This window comes from Pagrus major, chromosome 20, assembly GCF_040436345.1.
Source record: "Pagrus major chromosome 20, Pma_NU_1.0".
NCBI classification, from domain to species: Eukaryota; Metazoa; Chordata; class Actinopteri; order Spariformes; family Sparidae; genus Pagrus; species Pagrus major.
The window spans coordinates 8,904,982-8,926,451 of NC_133234.1; the positions used below are offsets into that span (position 1 = coordinate 8,904,982).

General features: G+C 42.2%; 1 long non-coding RNA gene across 1 annotated transcript in view; it reads left to right on the forward strand.

Annotated features, from left to right (window-relative positions):
- Window positions 1–12,016, forward strand: part of LOC141016071 (uncharacterized) — a 97,311-nt gene extending 85,295 nt beyond the window's left edge. Inside the window, exon 5 of the long non-coding RNA XR_012180574.1 lies at window positions 10,512–12,016. This is a non-coding gene — a long non-coding RNA (uncharacterized lncRNA). The remainder of the gene's footprint in view (window positions 1–10,511) is intronic.
- The last annotated feature ends 9,454 nt before the right edge of the window (window positions 12,017–21,470 follow it).

Consider the following 21,470-nt stretch of genomic DNA (forward strand, 5'->3'; position numbering starts at 1 on the left):
GGCAACAGTTTTTCTCGAGCTGTTTCAGGATTCTCACACAGTTTTCACTGTAAATGTTGTGGAAAATGAGAAGCAAAGAGGGCATATCGCGGCGACGCTCAGATTGTTTAATACCCCGTCTGATAGGTTTATAAGCTTCAGCGGCAGACCAAACAGCAATTTTTTGCTGCCGTAATTGCTCAATTCATGAGCCAGTGCTCAGATATGAGAAGTATTGTGCTCCGTATTTATGCCAAAACAAGTAAACTAATCAGATTGAAGGGGAAGTACGATTGCAAATGCAATAGTTTTGATTCAAAATGATTTATTTAAAAAAGCGATCGGTGTGATAGTGTGTGATGGTTGAAAAACTGAAATCCCCGTCCAAAGAAAAGAACAGCTTACTTACTCGTTCGTCTTTATTTTCAGGATAGAAATATTCAGTATTTATGTGCAGTGTACATGGAGGAGTGTATGTCTACATGCACGTACTGTAGTCACGCCTGAATGCATGCTTGCACCTCTATGTACTGTACATTATGCATTTAAAAATACACAGCGGGACCTGAACGCTGCCCTGCTGCCAGGCTAACAGTACTTCCCCTTGTGCCGCACTGAGGCCGTGAGACAATGGTATCATGGAAGAAGTTTGGGGTTCAGGACCTCTAGGATTACTCTTGGAAGAGTCCTCCAAACTTATTAAAGTCACTGGCACAATAAAACAGGGCGCTGGCATGGCTGTAAATGACTGTCTCTGAGCGTGGAGTTGATCTTGGCTGTTTTCTGCTGTTGTGGGCAAACAGGGAGGATGTATAATGAGGAGGAGATCCATGAAGGTCACGCAATGAGCGATGCCCTCGAAGCCATACAGAGAAAGTCTGTGTGAAGGGATTTAACTTGAATTTACATGTATGTGAAAGCAGCCAGTCATGGGATTGCTTTAGTGAGGTCACCATGCAGAAGGAAGGGTTAATTAAGGCAGTACACAAGGCAACATTTTCACATGAAATATACCTGGCAAGCCGTAGGTGTCCCACCCTCACTGGTTCGAATTAACAGAAGAGGTCGACATTTCATATTCTGTATTTTCTGTTAATCACGTGACGTCTGAATCAATACTCAGCCATCAGCAGCATTGTGGTTTTCTGCTTTGAAAAATAACTGATGAGTTGAGCTGGGACAGATGAAGTGGGTCCTCTTCCGTGGAGGCCGCCATGTTTCTACAGTAGCCCAGAACAGACAAACCAAACACTGGCTCCAGAGAGGAGGGAGGCAAGGGGTATCAGTTTGTTGTAATCTGCAACCGAAGAGCTTGATGCCACGACATACTCAGGCAGTTCTAGCTCCAACACCTCAAATACAGCAGCCTGGTCAGTGGCCCTACACTTTCTGACGCTACCTCTCTGGCATAATTTTTTTGAAGCGCTCCTTTTTTTGTGCCTAAACCTCACCAGTGCAACGACAACCTTAATAATAGTCCAAAAGTCAAATGAGTCATAATAAGTGTTTAATAAGTAAGATGTTGATGAAGGTTCTCAGTCATCCAGGTCATAATAATTGTAAGCAAATGGACTTGTTTCAGGTTCTTGAAGACGTTTCACCTCAAGCTTTATTTTGAAAGTCTAACCAAACATTACATATTACATAATATTGCTAACTTGACTGTGGAGCCCTTCCTTCACGTGCAAAACTGACGCTAGAGCGGGAGGGAGAGCAACATAGTTTGGAGCCACTGACCAAGTGGCTGTATTTCACGTGTTGGGAGTGAGAACATGCTGAAACACTGCACACTAGACCTTTTAAAGATCTATTATTAAGTCGTTTTCTCAAATTTGAAATATCACCTGCCATCCCTCTTTTTTTTCTCTTCTTCACCTCTTGGGTTTCCTTTGGTCACATTACAGGATCTTTGGATTGAATTTTCCCACAAGAATCACTATACCTAGCATCCAATTTCATCTCAAAACTCAAATATACAGAAGCTCATTCATCAAGATATTAGAAAGTTCTCTTTTGTCTGCAAAAGGGTGACAGGACGTCTGGCTCTTGTCACGTGTGTGGGGCGACGGCGCAATTTCAGAACCCAGCAACCTGCTGCAGCCGGCAGTGTGCAGCCCTTCTTACAGGAAGAGCGAAAGATAATATATTTTATTTTATATATTTTGGGAAGAGAGAATGTTAGTTTGACTCCATATATTAAATATAAACCCATTTAGAGCTAATTGAATACAAATACAGGGTCAGGGTATAAAATAAGAAAAGTGGGCAGGGGGACATATCAGGTATTAATGTTAACTGTAATATTTTTCCTACCAGTAGGTGAGATATTCTATGTCCAGACTATTATAAGAAGTGAGGCCCCCTAACATATTTTTCTTGGACGGGGCCCACACACTACATACACACCGCATACGCACGCAGACACACATCCTCCGTGGAAGCTCGGCGTGCTTGGAGAAGGAAGGCGGACATTTCGGGGCACGGGGGCTACATTATACTATAGTAGCGGCTTTTATGAGACAGACAACACGCCTGGCTCCGGCGGGAAAACCTCATGATGGACAGGCACTTTACCTGAGCCAAGAGCAGGCAGCCGAGGAGGAGGGGAAAATGAAATAAAATCAATACTCGAACATAACTTTTTAAATAAACATTTGCACTCCACGGACATTGTTGGCAGTGGGAGCCGGTAACCTGTCCCTATTGGTGGAACTCAACACCAGAGCGTTCGCGGAGCACTGGCTCCCATCGAGGTGATGGCTACTGGCAAGATGTGACGTGAATAGCGGGCTGTGTTCTGCTTATCCAAGGTAAAAGAAGAGAGAGAGAGGGGGCTCGGATCCTGAGGTAAGGCTGCTCTTTCCCTGAGCAAGGGTTTTCACGGCTTCTTGGTGGTGCTAAAAGTTGCCTTAACCTCTGCATGCTTCAAGCAACAATTCTCCACCAGGAGGGATGAAATGAGATTAAATTGTTTCAACTGCAGCAGGCCTGTAGCTCCCCTGAACTGAAGGTGTGATTCAAGTACAGCGTTTTGTTATAGGGATGCATTTAAGGGCAGAGACACTCCTGGAATTTGGGTTTAGGCCGTCATTTCATCACCTGAAGTATTTCGAAGTAACACAGAGAGGGACGTTATGCGTAGTTATTGGATTTAAAGTAATCTAGCAGCAGTCATGCCCGGGAGAGTGTGTTTAAAGAGCTACAAAAACTCAGAGTTAGTCATCATCTCCTTAGGATACAATATATAACAGCTGCCATCCTGTACAAGTTAAAGCAAAATCCATCTCAAATTCTCTACAGGGGACAGAAGCCTCATTAAAGCACAATGCTAGTTACCCATAAGAGACGTAGGACTGGGTATCATCTGAAACAGAGTTTTGGAGCAGATACCAAAATGATTCTTTTGAGGCCTTGCTTTATTGTATGTAAATATTGGTGGTGTACTGGACATGGATTCATCCTGAACGGTCACGGTACAGCTGTCGTTGTCAGAATACGTCTTACTGTCATATGAGAGTTTATGTCAATGGGCGTGATTAAAACTGTTCTGATCCACACTCCAATCCAGCACGTGGCAGTAATGCACCAATAAGGGGTGTCCGCATAGCATTTTTTTTTTGGGGGGGGGGGCAGAGAAACACAGTGCGACAGTATCTTGAACCGCCGCTGTATGATCGACACTGCCCCGTTTGTTTTTTATTTGACATCAGAGCAAGGAGGATGTGGGTGTGTGACATGATATGGAGACAAAAACAGAAAATAAGGTGAAGATTATTGCCTAGGCCAGGAAAAAGAAAAAGAGCGATGGTGACATCACCAGTGCCTTTCTGAAAAGTTGAGAAATTTTCAACTCGAAGCTGTGCCTTTTCTCCAGGTGGCCGCCTGATGTTGCAGACGCTCGTGCCTCATTGAAAACAATTGAGAAAAGACGCTGGCAAAAATGCTTTGTGGACACAGGCCCTAAGCTGTTTTCCAACCACTATTAAACAAAAAAAGAAGAAGGAGAAAAAGATATTACAATAAAAGAAGACTAAGAGAAAGACACTGTGACTGATTATTATATAGAGGAACTGATTCTTTCAAAGCGAGAGCGAGTGGTGGATCAGATGAGTGTGTGTCGCTGATGTTTCACAGTTGCATGTGAGTGGAAACACTTCAAACATGCTCACACATAGTGTATTAGACAGCATCACCCAGATGTGTCTGTGTCTGTTTTTAAAAAGCCTCTAGATGCTAAATGGCTAACCGAAGAAATTGACATTAACCTCATGTTTACATTTTTTTTTTAACTGCCCTGCATAATATATAACAACATTAAAATGTATGTTCACTGTTAACTGCTTAATGTACTACAGGATGTACCTACTATCTCAGGTGGACACTGGGTGGAACAAACTGTAACTTGCACTACTGTCAGCGTTAAAAAATAATGAAAAGAGACCTAGCTTTATGCATTTCAAGGTACAAGTTAGAAGGTAAATTTGTTGTCATTTTTTAAATCAGAAGGGTTTGAAAAAACCTCTATTTCAGAAAAGGAAGTGTTGATGATTGGACTTTTGTTGTTTTTTTGGTGTACCAAACTTGTACCCGGTCGACCCGTGACTCCAAAAACCAAATCAGGGCAAATTTCTCTTATTAGCAAAACCAGCTTCTTATTTTTCTTATCAAAAACTGTTGACCTGCTTTTATCAACCAAGTGTTGAACAGCATTCTGGGAAATGTAGGCCATCAGAGGAGCAGGTCGAGGGAAGGTGAGGGAGTGAGTTTCAAGACTTCATCTCACACGAACTTGTGGAATGCGGAGGAACATAGCAGACTGATGAGCAGTGTAACCGTACCTGAGGGGGATTTGTTCTTAAAACAACAATAGACAGTCTGGGACTCACAGGCCACAGGATAAGCTGGGTGGCCTGGTCTGGCTGCTGCTGCTGCTGCTGCTGCTGCTGCTGCTGCTGCTGCCCTGAGCTGGCCCAGGTGCTGCTGACTACGGTGGAAAAGACCTCTCACTCTTCTCACAGCTGGCTGGACGGACGGACACACACACACACATACACACACACACACACACACACACACACACACAGCTGGTTCCTGCAGTGGCCCAGCTGCAGCAGCTGCCACACTGAGCGCTGGATGGACTGGGTCACAGTGAAACACCTGGAGGCAGACACACAGTCCAGGAGTGGTGAGGATCAGACCGACTCAGACTGGGAATGAAGTCAAAGATCTGGGTCAGATTTCAAATGTGTGAGCTGTTAAATGTGCCCTTTGAGTGTGTTTGTCATTCTGAAAAGAAAAGTTCATTTTATTTACATGAAGGTCATTAGATTACCAAATGTTTACTTTTAGAGCCTTGAGGTAGAAATCTTGCAATAGCAATAATATCGTAATATGATTATACTGTATGGCAATAGATCACTGCTAATAATTTAGCAACGATGTCATGTAACTAAGTACATTTATTCAAATACTTATGGGCTATTGACCATAATCTCTCAGTGGCCACTTTTCTCTGACATCATGCTCAGGGTGGGAAGCTTGAATGCTGGCACAGTGTTATGCTGCTGTGTTTCAGGTTAGGGTCCTGTAATCGTAGGTAATCCGACAAATTGTTATCATTTCTCCACTTCCCAACTGATCAGCAACAGAAAGATGATGAATAGTGACAATCTGGAGGGACGTCGGGACACATTTCAAGATAAAACAACATATTTGACAATCCATTAGCTACCGTTAGCATTCAACCACCTCCTAGGTAATGTTACTGTTTGATTACATCCAGCGCGTTTCACTCCCAGGCCTAAATAAATGTGTGGTGATATTTGAGAATTAATAAACACTTTTTCTATCTAGTGTTACACTATCATAAAGTAATGTCAGCATGGAAGTGGTTGAATGCTAATGGTAGCTGACGTCAAATGGAAGCTAAAGCTAATGGGCTATCAAAAATGTTGTTTTACCAATGAAATATTGCCCGACGTCCCTCCCGTATTCACCATCCATTGACTTTTTAGTTACTGATCAATCAGGGAGCAGTGAAATGATAATAATTTTTCAGAATGTATTGAACTTGCAACCTGGAGCACAGCAGTACGACATTTGAGCTCCTAAAATGGCCGCCATGTTAATATGGTCTATTTGTAGTTTACTCGAGTATTTCCATTTTCTGTTTCTTTATACTTACAATCCATTATTCTGGAGGAAAATATTGTACTTTTACTCCACCACATGTATTTTTTAAAATATAGTTGCTATAGTTACTAGTTAGTAGCTCTTTTTTAAATCATAGCAGGCTATACAGTACATACATGTAAATATTTGTAGGCTACTTAAGTACAGTTATCGTTGGAAAATTAGTTTTAATACGTCAGTATATTTAATATAATTTATTCATGTATATGGTTGAGTTTTACTTTTAAAAAAAATGCAGTCCAAAATTATAAATACTATAGAATTATAGATACTTCTTCCATTATTAAATAGTCACAGTTACTATCAAAAACTTTCATACACTAATATTTTACTATGCCTTATACTCTCCATAATACTTTATTCTCTTCAGCTTTGACAGCATCATTATTTTCAACTGACAATAACATGGGCTCGTCGCAGTAGTTATATAGCATATCTTAAATTCATAATGCATCTTTATATTGCAGTGTATACTGTAAGGACCATGCGCATGGAGGCTCACTTTGACCTTTGAGGACACAAATCTGTGGTAAATATTCTAAATCTAAAGCTTTTAAACACAATCAATGGCCCTCTTATTTATTTGATTTACTGTTTATTGATAGGGATAGATACAATATACATAAACAAACTGAAACAGCTGTATCATAGTGTTTATAGCAGATGCTAATTTGCAACACCTGTCTTCAGTAAACTGAACTTGCCTAGTGTAGAAACCCAACTCCACGTGCCCCCTGGGGTCAGATTGGGATAATAAGTCAGGCCGGGAATCTGACGTCAGTCCAGACCAGTCGCCACACATTCACTGTAATTTACTGTAAATGTTCGTTTTACTGTTTGCGTCAGCAAACAACACATCTTAGTTTTATTACGCCACACAAAGACTTGCTTAAACTGAAAATTGCTTCTTTATATTAGCACTATTTCCTTCTCAATTGCTGCACACCAACGTACATGCATGCAACCAATCCTGTGATCACAGGCAGAGCACATACTCGTAGGTTAAAATCAGGCAGAGATGGCTGAGGGTCTACAGTTCTGAATGACTCCTGATGTTTTCGCTTTGATACATTAGCTGTGGATGGATTTAAGGGTGTGTGACCTGTTGCAGCTGAGTTTGGGACTTCTGAAGAGCAGTGTGCACTCACCAAAGCGAAGCTAGCTCCTGGAGGATCAGTTAATCATTCTATTTTTTAAAACTCTGTCTCATTTTTGATCTCTAACATTACTTGAAATAGAAAATATGTGATACAAGGAGTATTTGGGGTTTGTTTTAAGGCTGCTTTGATGGAGCTGAGTTGAGTAAGCGGCCAATCACACTGGGACAAGTCGCTGGAAGTTGAAGTATTCTCAACTTTTCAGCACAAGTTGTAGACTTGATCCTCATTTTCCATTAATTACAATTGATCACGCCACAGGTGCAGCACGCTGTTTGCCCAGTACATGCTCTTCCAAGGTGTTTTTTAAAACTGCTGCGCCTGTTGTGACAAGTCTGTGTGATTGGGATCTACTGTAACAAAGGTAAAGTAATGCATTACTTTGCTGCTGAGTAATAAGTAAAGTGATGTAATTACTTTTTCAATGTGTACTTGATTACAGTTTCTCAAGTATGTTGACCCACAATGCCTATAGGTCACAGAAGCAATGCCCATGTGATACCATCGAGCACTCTGGGAACACTGAACCTACTGGACTGAGTGTTCAGAATATATTCACCTCACATGTCATTGTCACGGCTAGGAAACTGACCTGGTTTTATATCTTTACTTGGCCATCATTGTGGCTCTACATTGCTGTTCAACGATGCCACCGAAGAAGAAGCGAACTTAAACAGAACTTGGTTGTTTTAGTAACGTTTGGTATCAGTAAACTACAACAGCAGTTAGACCCGTGACAGGCCAGTTTTGTCTGGCTCGCCGATGAGTAAGCTCGGATCGGACAGTGTTGACCAATGGCAGAGCAGAACCTGGGCTTGAAACGATGCACACATGTGCTGGCGGTCTCGTCAGCTTCTAGCGTGAAGATTGAGAAAGAAGCTGTGTATTTGTTTTGGGGATTTTTACTGGAAGTGAGAGCCGGGTGTGTGTTTTAACAGACATGAGGCCAGACACCGCTGTGATTCAGACATGGTGTTGTGGAGATAGATGACACTGCCGTGGACACGTTCCACGTGTGGTCAGCATGCACACATTTATTGGTCTTCACAAGTGCCCTCAAACACAGTTGAGAAGACGCAGAATAAACAGTGAACACGGGCAAATGCACACCAGTGACACCTCTTTAGATTCATTTCGCCTTCCGTTCTCTATCAACTTATGAGCGGCCTCTATTCTGCACGCACACAGACATCACCTGCACTGACAGCACTGACTCCGTGCACCGCTCTGTGTGTGTCACATTATGAGAAAAATATCCATAAATCTCTCAAAACGTCATGTTCCACTGAGTCTTTTCTCATTAGCTGCCTCAGAGCCTCCGTGTAAACACACCTGTCACACACACGGGATGATCACCATGGAGAACATGACAGTGGATACACAACTCTTCCTGGAAAACTGGAGCGAGCAGAAGAAAGGGAGATTCAGCGAGGATGTGAATGTGATTAATAGAAATGTCAGACTTGAATTGCCGAGGCTGAGACGCCAAGAAAAGCTGCGAAAACCAGGCCGGGGAAATGTGTGTGTGAGTTTGTGTGTGTATGTGTGTGTTTGAAGGAAGTGTGTTGCCCTTAAGCAAGGCACTCAACCTTCTATTAGTGCTCAGTGTCCAGCAGCAGAGGGCTGTGGTTACTGGGCAGCTCCCAGGTGAGTATGTGAGTGTGAAGCGAAGAGAAATGAAGCATATTGCTTTTGAAGGGAGAATGGGAGGTCCACTTGTTCTGGGGGTTACCACGAATACCAAGACCATGTTTTGACTTAGAAGACCTGCCTTGGTCACCACAAACACAGCTGGAGATGTCCCGACTTCCTGTCAAAAATATCCATTTTTGGTTTCACAAACCTTTACATATTTAAATTAAATAACTGTTGTCGTGATCTATGTGACACAATTGTTGCAAGAAGTTGAAGAGTTGAAGTGAAGTCACTAGTAACGTCAATATCCCAGACTCCCTTAACAAATGGGGTGATTTTTAAGAGTTGTCGCATCACCAGGAGAAAGTTAACCAACCTGTGAAACGGCTTCAGCAAATTCTAAATCATTTGTTCCTTCCTGTAAATTTGGCATTAAATACAATACATTAACATGTTTCTGTTGTTGTGAAAGTCTGTTTTTTGTGTTTGAAGTGCGTCCCTTCTGCTTCTGTGCCTGAAGTGCTTTGTACATCGGATCACTCAGGACGGATAGTAAAATCAAACGTGAACACTCTCTGTCTCAGAACAGTTCTGCTATCAGCCTGTTTATCTATCTCCGCCCTAAACATTAGTCAGGGTTTGGGTTAGTTCATTTAGAGACCCCCACAAAGCTCAGATTAAACAATGAAATTATTTGAGGCAATTGTTTATTGTAAAGTTCCAACTAATGATTGTAATACTTCGTTAATGGTTGATAAATATATATAAACATTGTCAGGATGGCAGTCAAAAAGTTGCAATAAACTTTTACAGCTGCTTTATAAATGGTTTATAAAGCATTGCATTGCTTTCTCAACAGTGACATTGGTATTAACTGAAGCTATATTAACTATTTATTCACTATTTATTAATGATGGGTTTTTATAAAGTGTTCTATTTTCAACTTAATCTCAAAAAAGAAATGTGTTGTCATGTGGTGCAGTGCAGTGTTAATGAGTCACATGACTTTTAGTTGATTTTACTCTGAGCTTTGACAAAATGTGTATATAACAGCTTTATTATCATTTTAGTCATTTGATTTTTGTCTAGTTTTAGTCTAGTTATTGTCAGTAAAGTTTTTTCTCTGTTTATTTTTGTGATCATGAATGATTTTGCAGCTGTCTGCATTTCTCGTGTGTTCAGTTACCATGGTTACAGGTGCCATCGTCAGCAGAAAAGTTCCCTTTTTAATAAAAGACTATCACATTTCACAAAAACACTCTTCATGTCTCTCTACTCTGCAGTAATACAACAGACTGACTCACAAACCCACTACTGTTTCATTGAGGATAGTTACAGCTACCTGTGGTCTCCACACAGACGCTGTATTTATTTGCTCATTCACTAAATTACCAATTCACTGTCTGAGTTTAGCGTCGGAGAAGCAGCTGAGGTCTATTAACACACTGAGAGATATTCCAGCAAACAAGGAAGGGAAGACATGGATGGTTAAAGTTTTAGAAATGTTAAACTTCAATGAGTTTGACCTGATTTCTTTTTTCTTCTCAGTGCTGCAGTCGACGGGACAAACTGTTTCGGACAAACAGGGAGCAGGTCTGACTCATTGTACCATATCTGGCTCTATTAAAACATCCGAGGTTCAGCCCTGTGAATCACAGCAAAGTGGATGTAACTGTGTGTCAACACAGTGACTGGACCGAGCCAAATCATACTTAATGTTGGCCAAGTGAAACGCCTCGGTCAGTGTTAGTGTCATAGTTAAACATAGTCAAGGGTTTCAGTAAAGGTTTAGTCAAAATGAAAACAAAGATTACTGACAGAATCTAACTGACCATCTAACTGCCATAGTTACATCTCCTAAGTGTTATCTCAGATTTAGTGTGTGAAGCATCACGCATTCCCATTTTGACAGCTGAGATTTACCCACACAATCAAGTGTAAACCAGCTGTTTACACCGACTTGACCAAAGTCATTCTGCAGCTTGACTCATGCTGAAACAGAGGCCTTGGAGATTCGTACCTCCAGGCGGGGCCAATCAGCACGAGAGTTGTGGGGAGAGGACGCGTGGCTGGCAGCGTGGCAGCGGAGACCACAGCCACCTCGCAGCTTATGAAGGCCTCCATTCACCTCCATTCACACAATATTCATGCAAGAGAGAGACTTCCCCAGCGAAAACAAGCCCCGTTTAAAGAGAAAACAATCGGCCCTCCCCAACAAATTCCTGCTAATTTGCCAGGGCCGGAGAGGCGAGGCGAGGCGAGGCATGGCGAGGAGAGGAGAGGAGAGGAGAGGAGTGTCCCGAGTGATGGACGCCTGCCCGTCTCTCTGCTAAATGTGTTTCTGTGTTTTTTTTGTGTGTGCGTCCCGGTGCTACTACATGCCTAAAGGGTGCCAGTTACTCCATCAGGCTCAGCTTTGACACATCCCTGATGCATCCTGTTCTGGAGTTTCACTCGTCCAACATCCCCTTCCTCCAAACACACAGCCCTCTCATCTGACTCCACATACCTAGTAGTCAAAAATGAATGTTTCTCTTTGCTGCTTTTCTCATTTTACTTTTTTTTTATTGTGTGTCACCTTGAAATTTGTCCCGAAACAGCAAAATGAAATGAGTATGTTCATCCCGTTTCATTAATCATAACTACGGTAGCCCATGTGAATGACTTGTCATTGTGTGACAATTTAACACGCGATGCAATATGAGTCAGAGTATAATTTGACTTTCCGTATTTATTTTTCTGGCTTATTAGAAATAGTGCTGCTTGTTCAGCAGAGGGCTGTGAGGGTGCACTGTGCTGCGGGAACATGTTCCAGCCCATGGGGGAGGAAACGCCTCACTTTGTGTGTGGAAGGCGCACGTGGCAAGTGTGCGCACTGGTAATACGTGTGTTCATTAATTATGTGTGTGCGCGTGCTACGCATGTGTATGTGTCTGTTACAGTAGCCAGACTGTCTGAGCAATTAGCAGGTGGGTCTCGTCTTTAACACTCTGGACGTGTGTGTTTGTTTGTGTGTGAGGTTCAGGTGTTATGTGATGTGAGACAGGGAAATGGAGGATAGGCTCAGTGTGTGTGTGTGTGTGTGTGGGTGGGTGTGTGTGTGTGTGGGTGGGTGGGTGTGTGGGTGTGTTACTGAAGACTGAGGCAGAAGCTTGTGGTATGAGTTCACTACAGCATCTTTAGCTGCAATATTTGACGGAATGGATGTTGGTTTGTCATTTTTGTAGAAATAATCCCAATTCCAATTTATTTTCAGTTTGCGATTACAGATTTTGCTGGCTGAAATGACCACTGTTGCTGGCATTTTGTTGCAGCTGTAGCTTCCTCGCTTACTAAGCTAACGCTAGCTCAATTAGCTGGTTGAAAAACGCCATCTTTGGCCGACTTTTCAAAGGATAAGTTCACCCAAAAATGAAAATTCTGTCATTATCTCCTCACCCCCATGCTGATGGAAAGTCGGGTGAAGTTTTGTAGTCCACAAAACATTTCTGGAGCTTCACAACAAAACAGCGTCGCAGCATTTTCCTTAACAACTGAAGTAGATGGGGACTTGTTTAAAAAGTAAAAATAACAATCCATTGAAAACATTAAATGGCTCCATGCCCAACTTTTTTTTTTTATTGTGTGTCACCTTGAAATTTGTCCCGAAACAGCAAAATGAAATGAGTATGTTCATCCCGTTTCATTAATCATAACTACGGTAGCCCATGTGAATGACATGCCCAATTCATGGTTTCCATGGTGATTTACACCCTTTTTAAAGCCAAAATCTTCACTGTAGCTGCTAAGCTAAAAGTGTTAGCCAACTGAAGTGCATGCACAAACTCGACTGCTCGTTAAGGTTGTAAATAACTTCTTTAAAAAATTATTTGGGGATCTTGAGGCTTCCGAAGCCTCTGATTATGGCAGATGTAGCCATTTTGTGTTTTCCTTTTTTTTCTCTTTGCTAATTCAGTTGTTTAGCAGATGCAGCCAAGCTCTATTGCTGTGAAGCTCCAGAAATGTTTTGTGGACTATGAAACTTCACTTAAACGATAACCCGTTAGCTTCCGGTACACAAGAGCCAACATTAGCATTTAACCACTTAATATCACCGCAACACCGTTTACTCTGTGCACAACCTGGAACACGGAAACATCATTTCAGCATTTAAGCATTTAGCTTGACATCAGAGGCAAACGGTCACCATGTGAGTATGGTCTGTTGTACACAATGAACGTGCTAGTAGTATCTCTTTTTTTATTTAACCTGTAACCCAACAAACTAATGTAGTTATTGAAGTAATGTGTGACTCTTTAACTACCTATAGGTCAGTTTAAGACTTTGATTTCAAACTACGCAATGTAACTTTTTAACTACGCGCTGTCCTGTATGGTTGTCTGCCATTTAACTTTTATGCACTTCTGTTTTATTTGTGTTTTGTCATGTTCGTTTGCAGTTTCTTATCATTTTCAAGCACTTTTTTTCCGTTTTATTGGTATTCTGTCATATTGCTTCTTATCTGTTATCATTTTTATGTACCCATTCTGTGTATTCCATCTGTGATTATTATATTCGTTGTTTCTGTTTGTTATCACATTTTTGCACCTATTCTGTTTTTTATTCATGCTCTCGACACCATTGAAAATGAGGCCTTGCCCTCAATGACTTTTCAGGATTTAAATAAAGGTTGAATGAATGAATGAAAATCCAGAAAATCACTTTTAAAACAGCCGCACACACACTGCTTTGGAATATATCTAGTTGTGGTTGCCAAGCTAGGATCGGACAATCGCTGTTCAGAGGAGTGGATTAGCAAAAGGTCAGTTAGCAAAGAACAAAACCCATCTGGAGAGATCCGAGGCTAGATGCTAAAAACTGAATGTTCACAGCCACTCTCCCCTCTATCACTTCCCTCATCCAACCCCCCCTCACTTCCACCCACCCAGGCCTCTGCCCCCTGCTCTCCTCTCTTTCCTCCTGCAGTCAGCTGGCATGGAGAAGAACGGCTCTTTGACTCATGCGGAGGGGGGAAATGATGAGGGCTGGGGGGTCCCGGTGCTCTTGGAGTCTGATAGTCTGGCTGTTTCGTACAGGCTTTTCCTCCGGGGGGTTTTAAGCAGTCAGAGAGGCGAGGAGCGAGAGGGGAGATTTTTGACGGCACATCTCCACCATGTGGACTGCTGACGGGGCCGCCGCTGAAACTGGCCACAGACTGACTGCTGACAGGCAATCACATGTAGATGGTTGAGACTAAGGCTTACATTAATTACAATGTGTGTTTTTCAAGAAAATTGCATGTCTCCAAGAACACCTGAACTGTATATTGCTACTGTAACAGAATTATATCATGATTAAAAACTTTGCATCAAACACAGCACATCGCAGGTATACAGCTGAGCTACATTTCCTGTAGACATCAGTGTTCCTCAACAAAAGGTACTAGCCATAGCATCTCAAATAGTGACACAGTATGTAACAATAGCAGCGGTAACAGTGTTAACACTAAGAACCACCAACAAGTACTCCAGAATGGTGACGGCAATGTAAAAGTGCTGGTACGTGTACTGTCTTTGTGCCATTTGTGCCTAATAGCATTCCCTGTAACCCAGAAATCACACCGTTCATGTGTATTACATAATTTTATTACATTTGCATTGATTTTATTAAATGGTCATGAAATCGTCAGAGTCTAGAGTCGGGCTTTACAACACACTCACTAACTCACTTCTTTCAGTGCAATCAGCAGCAGCGTCGGACACCCCTCCCACCCTCCAGTAGCTGTAGACCCCCATGCTGACACCTAATCCAGAGCCTTGCTACCATAACATTTTCACAAGGGTCGCGAGCCGCTCAATAACAGCTACACATGAATGGGTGAACTGCTTCTTTATAAGAGGTACGACACACACAATTAGCGTTCATTGGTGGTAGCCCGCCGCCACTTTTTTCTGTGTATTTTTACAAGAGTTGAATATAATCCTTAGATGGTCCGTATCTTTCAGACAAACAGGGTGTGTGTGTGTCTGATTATGTTCTCCTGTCTTGAGTGAGTGTGTGCATGATGGAGGTCAACATGTCCACTGCAGCCTTGTAAAACATATGACATATCAATTATCTATATGTAGATATATCCCCATAAAGCCACATTAGCACTGCAGTAGAAGGGATAATGTATATGATTCAGACAAGGTGCCGGGCATTAGCTCCTCCTCCTCAGAACACAAGGCTGCAGCACACACACATGCACACACACACACACATTAGAATGTTCAGTGACAGTGCCAGAACCTGCTTTGATGTGCTTTGATGTCATAGAATGTTCACATCATAGTATCTGAGAGGTGCATATAGAGTCTATCAGTGCACACAGACCTTCAACTTGATTGCCAGAAGAACTAGTGAGAACATGGTATCTTCTTACACTTCTGGATTACAGCTTGAAAGACACAACAAATCATCCTTCAGCTTGACAATGCAGAGAACACCTGAGCCACTCGAGTTAAGAAGAGGGGGCCCACTTGGAAAGTCCCACCAAGTGATGGACTTTCTTGGGGAGGGTGGCTTTGGTTTAGTAACCAAATGCTTCAATACTGTAACAGGTACAGAGGTGGCCATCAAGGTTAACAACAACCATCCCCAAATTTCTCAACAGGCAAGACTGGAAGTTGCCATGCTGAAGCGGCTGCGGTGTCTGGATCCAGACACTTGCAACATCGTGAAGTGGAATGGTTTTTTCTTCCATAAGGATCACATCTGTCTTAACTTTGAGCTCCTGGATAAAAGCCTGCATGATTACAGGTTGCACAGATGGACTAAGAATCTTCCCATGAGAGAGCTGAAACCAGTCATTCTTCAGCTGGCCACAGCCCTGTCCCACCTGAGTTCCAAGGGAATTGTTCATGCGGACCTCAAACCTGAAAATGTTATGGTCGTGGACAGCAATCAGCACCCACTACGAGTCAAGTTGATTGACTTTGGCCTGGCACATCCGAGGTTTGAAGTTAAGGACGATGCCTATGTGCAGACCACCTGGTACAGGGCACCAGAAGTCATGCTACAACTTCCTTTTGATGAGGCCATAGATATGTGGTCTCTGGGCCTGTCGATTGTAGAAATGGCTACAGGGTACGCCATGTACCCCGGGGACAGTGAATACGATGTGCTGAGATTCATTGTAGAAACCCAAGGCCAGCCACCCGATCACTTGCTGGACAGCGTGAGTGGCACTGACTTTTATTTTAGGAGACAGACCAACGGCAAGCAGCGCTGGAGATTGAAGACACCAATGGAGTTCGAAAGTGATACAGGGTACCGATCCAGTGATACAAGGAGCTTTGTCCTCACGTGTCTTGACGACCTTGAGCAGCTGATGATGGCAGAGACAGAACACCAGAGTGATAAGCGCCTGTTGGTGGACCTGATTAAAAGGATGCTCAAGCTGGACCCTGTTCAGCGCATCAAACCACTGGAGGTCCTGCAGCATCCATTCTTTACTCACAGCCGCCCACAGAGCTCTGTCTGCATTCAAATGCCAGATCCCGAAGAGTCTAGTGTCAGTCACGCAGGACCAGAGAACCTTCACTGCAGGCTGCAGATGCCATCTGTCTCCCTGACAGATGAATCAGAGGATAGCAGTGAGACCAATGCTAAGAGCAACAGCTGGTTATGGCGTCTTGTCGGAAAGATAACGGACACCTTCAGCTGCTTCTTATGCGGAAGGTTAGCAGCCATCAGCATCACAGGCAGCACAGAGGCTCAGTGGTTAGCATTGTCGCCTCACAGCAAGATCCTGAGTTCAATCACTGACTCGGGCAGGGCATATAGGGTGAATTGATAATGTCCACGTGTGGTTTTCTCCGGGTGCTCCGGTTCGCCACTAAATAAATACAGCTAAAAAAAATACATTGAAAATGCATTTAAAACAAAAAACATCAACAGCGACAAATAACCCAAACAACAAAACAAAAAGCTGATGGACCAGCCAAAATTAACAACACTCATTTTTAAATTAAATCAATTGTCGGACAAATCCTTTCAACAGTCTTGTTCCTCTATTTGTACTTATATTTTTCGCTGATTGCGACAAGTTGGGTCTGCTCCTCAGACTTCAGATCTTGAATGAAGCTTTTCTCCGCGTCGATGAAATCTGCAAATTCACTTTAAGATTAATTTCATTTCAATTTCAAACTATTTGAACAATAAAAAAAACATTCTTACTTCACTCCCTGTTTTGCCTGTCGTGTAAAAACGTAACAGTTATTGGTTAGTACAATTGTACTTGGCAAAGTCAGATTTTAAAACAGTACATTTCCATTGTCTGAGACCGATAAGTATGTGAAGTCCATTATGCTGGATTCTGGGGTTTCTTATTGTCATACCTTATCATTAGGAACAACATCTCATGGCTCTCAAACGGGTCACAAAAGAAGCAAAACTGATTGCAGCTCTGTAATTAATGACTTGATAATTTATGTCAATCATCAGTTGGACATTTAGCAGTTTTAGTAGCACGATTTTCAACATGCGATCATAAATTCTGGAAGAATCGGGAGCTCACCTGGGTCTAAACTGACAAACTTTTCTAATTACAGACTTAATAACAAAAGGAAGTGTTGATTTAATATCACTGATTATATTTTACAGTGTAGAGATGTCTGGTAGAAAGAAATGTTGGACTGAACTCCAAAAGTTGGTGTTCCTGGCATCTGACGGCAAAATAATTTCATATTTTTATTCTTAATGATAAAAATACTGTTCACAGCTGTGGGTTGGTCGTACACATTTGCATGTGATGTTGCAGCCTCATTCTGTCCATCCTATAATACATTTACAATTTACTATGGCAGCGTCTACTGTTTACTGTCTACTGCTCCTGGAGAGAAACCTTATCGTCTCATTTTACAATCCTGTCTGTTTCTCTGTCTGTCTATCTGTCTCAAACAAACACACAATTGGAACAAACTTGCAGGTCGAAGCTGTTACCATTATATGTACACACTGTAACTAAATGTGAATGTGTGTGTATGTGTGTGTGTGTTTGTGTGTGTGTAATGTGGTAATTTGGATAGGGTTGTGATTTGTACAGACAAGTTCAGATCATCCCCTCTATCACCTTGTGTTTACATTAGCTCTCCTTGCACTGCCAGCTTATTACACACTAGACTGAGCAGACAGCAGCAACTACTACGGAAACAAGCTACTTATGTAAATTCTGGATAACCCCTTCATGTATTTAGTTTCACAGCTTCTAGAGACAAAAAAAGCTCAACATGTCTCAGTGACGTACAAGTTGAGGACAAATAGCTGAATATGAGAAGGTTCATTTTGTAACTCTCGGCTCTCCAAGCATGAGGAACTGCTGCCGATCATCTGTCTCTACCTGCAGTCTGTATTTCTGGGTTGTTTCCTGGACGTGATTCAGGTTACGTTGTAACAGGACAGAGACGTGCATGCGTAGGCTGTGATGGCCCTCTGTCCTGTTTGGTTGTGCTCCTCTCTTGAAGGTAATTGGTAGGTGGGGCCCAGTACCTACCTGGACCCAGATAAATGAGTTCATTCAAGTGCATTTTCGGTGTCTCTCCCTGGATCTATCTGTGGCCGCTTGAGCCAGTCACAACACAGCATCTGGTGGCTGTTTGACTGTTTTTTTGGTAATTTGGCTAAATAAACTAAAATAGAAGTTTGAGAGTTTGAATTAACATCAGACGGCGTATCAACAGCACACGTTTGTTGCCACAAACACGGCTGGAGACGTCCCGAGGTCTCCTTATTCAACAAACAACAACAAACTCGTTTTAACATCAAGGTCACTGTAATTAATCTCCCTGAAATAATCATTTCCATCTTGTTTTATGGCACTCATTCAGATTGTCATCACTATAAATGATCATGACATCATTTATTGCTTCTCTGTCCATTTAAACACAAAGTTGATTTGGATAACATTGAAAGATTTAATCTTGGACTTCCGGTTTGGCACGAAAGAGGATGGCAGCATAGGAGAACGTGCTCCCGACGTTTGAGAAAAAAATAGCCCACAGCGACTCGAATTCGTAAAGACTATTACCAAAGTAAAGATAAAGTAAGGGGCTTAAGATGCCAAGAACCAAAATCAAAAAGAAAACTACAGAGAGTGAGCTAGAAGAGAGAGACGGAGACGACCAGACATCGCCTGCTAGCAGCGCCATAGAGGACAATGACACGCTAACAGACGAAGGAGAACAAGCTAGCAACGCAAGTCTGGACCTAGGTCAGCTGATACTCAGAGAACTGAGGGAATTTAGAAAAGACAATGATGCGCAACTGAAGGGAATCCGAGAGGAAATAAATAAGACAAACACAAGAGTGGAAGAAGCTGAGGAAAGGATCAAAGACACCGAAACTCGAATACAAACTAATGAGGAAGCAGTAACTGAGATGCTTAAACTGCAAACTGAAATGGATGCCAAGCTGACGGACCTGGAGGGACGATCCAGAAGAGAAAATATTAGAATACACGGAGTCAAAGAGGGATCGGAAGACGACGCACCGTCAATGGTTGTTTTTGTGGAGCGTTTACTAAGGCATAAACTGGAGTTGCCCGAATCAGCTGAGTTACGAGTTGAGAGAGCGCACCGCGCTTTGGTGCCAAAGCCCCCACCAAGTGCGGCGCCACGATCCATCGTTGCCAAGATGGCCAGCTTCAGAACAAAAGAAGAAATATTAAAACTAGCCTGGCAGAAACGTGGGTTTGAATATCAGGGAAACAAAGTAAACCTGGATCATGATTATGCACCTGAAGTTTTGAAGCAACGGAAGGAATATGCAGAGGTGAAATCTGTGTTAAAGGAGAAGAAAATCCGGTTCCAAACCCCGTTCCCAGCAAAGATGAGAGTATTTTATCCGGAGGGAACTGTGTTATACGGCTCGGTGGAGGAGGCGACCAGCGACATGTCAAAGAGGGGATTCCCGGTAACGGTCATCAAACGCCCGGAGACTTTCCTGGAACAGATCCGACATCTCTCGTGGCGCACAGCCAGAAAGACCAGGGGCCAGGTGAATAAAGATCGGACCCGAGACTACAAGGAGAGACTTCAAGCATTCAGACGACAGGAACAGGAGTGATTACAGGACGCGAAAAACTGACATATTATGAGGACCGACGGTGAGATGTTTTTTATTTTTTATTTTTTTTAAGATGTCTCCGAAGAGACAGTTATGGTGAGACGCATAAGGGATTTCTTTATCTTAAATATAGGAACTATATGTGGCAACAGAGACAATTAAAATCGTCGGGTGTTCTATCTGTGCTGTGAAAAGAATGGACAGCGGTCAGACAGCACATGAAGGCCCTTTCTCACCTACAGGTGAGAGAGGCCCCCCCTCAAAGCCCCCCTTTCATCGGGGCTTGCTAAGGGTCATATTGATGACCCCACAGTTGGAAGTCAACATATTTTCTTTATATTCTGTATCTGTTCAAAGACAACTTAAGGTTTTTTCTACAGCTGTCGTTCTATACAGCTCTAAAGTTCATATAATGGTTGTTTATTTTTGTTCAGGGAGTGTATGGATTGCACCAGGTTATGCTATCTCAAAAGCATCCAAACAAATAGATTATGGCTAGTGGCAAGATAAAAATTACTTCATATAATGTAAACGGCTTGTTAAATCCAATAAAACGTAATAAGATAATAACTAAAATGAGGAAAGAACAAGCACAAATAGTATATCTACAAGAAACCCACCTGGACTTTAAGGAACATGAGAAATTAAAAAGAATGGGTTTTACAAGCGTGTTTTCCTCTTCTTATAAATTTGGACGAAGGAGAGGAGTCGCTATCCTTCTATCAAGCAAAGTACACTTTGAAAAAATATCTGAGATAAGTGATAGGGAGGGACGATTTATATTAGTAAGAGGAAACATCGAGGGGGAACCGATAACACTGCTAAATATATATGCGCCACCTGGAAGTGATATCCATTTCTTCAAGAAAGTTGTTAATATGATGGTATCAGAGACAGTAGGCCTTCTAATCTGTGGGGGAGATTTAAACATACATCTACAACCAAAACTGGATACTTCCAATGGGAAATCACAGAATACGAAGTCAATGGTTAAGAAAATTAATACATTATTTGAGGAGGTCGGTTTAATTGATATATGGAGAGACTTGCATCCCAATCAAAGGGATTATACCCATTACTCCTCACCCCATTCATTATACACAAGAATAGATTATTTTCTAATATTTGGAAGAGACAAAGATAAAATAAACACATGTGAAATTGGGACAATAGATTTAAGTGATCATGCGCCTATAAACCTGTCCGTAGATCTAAACCTACAACCAAAAATTAACAACTGGAAACTAAATTCAAGCCTGCTCAATGATCCTCACTTTAAAGAACAGATGAAAAGAGAGATCCATTTCTATTTAGACATGAATGACAAGGGGGATGTATCCCCTCCCATTCTGTGGGATGCCCTAAAGGCTGTCCTGAGAGGTAAAATTATAGCCATATCCTCCTATAAAAAAAAGATGAGAA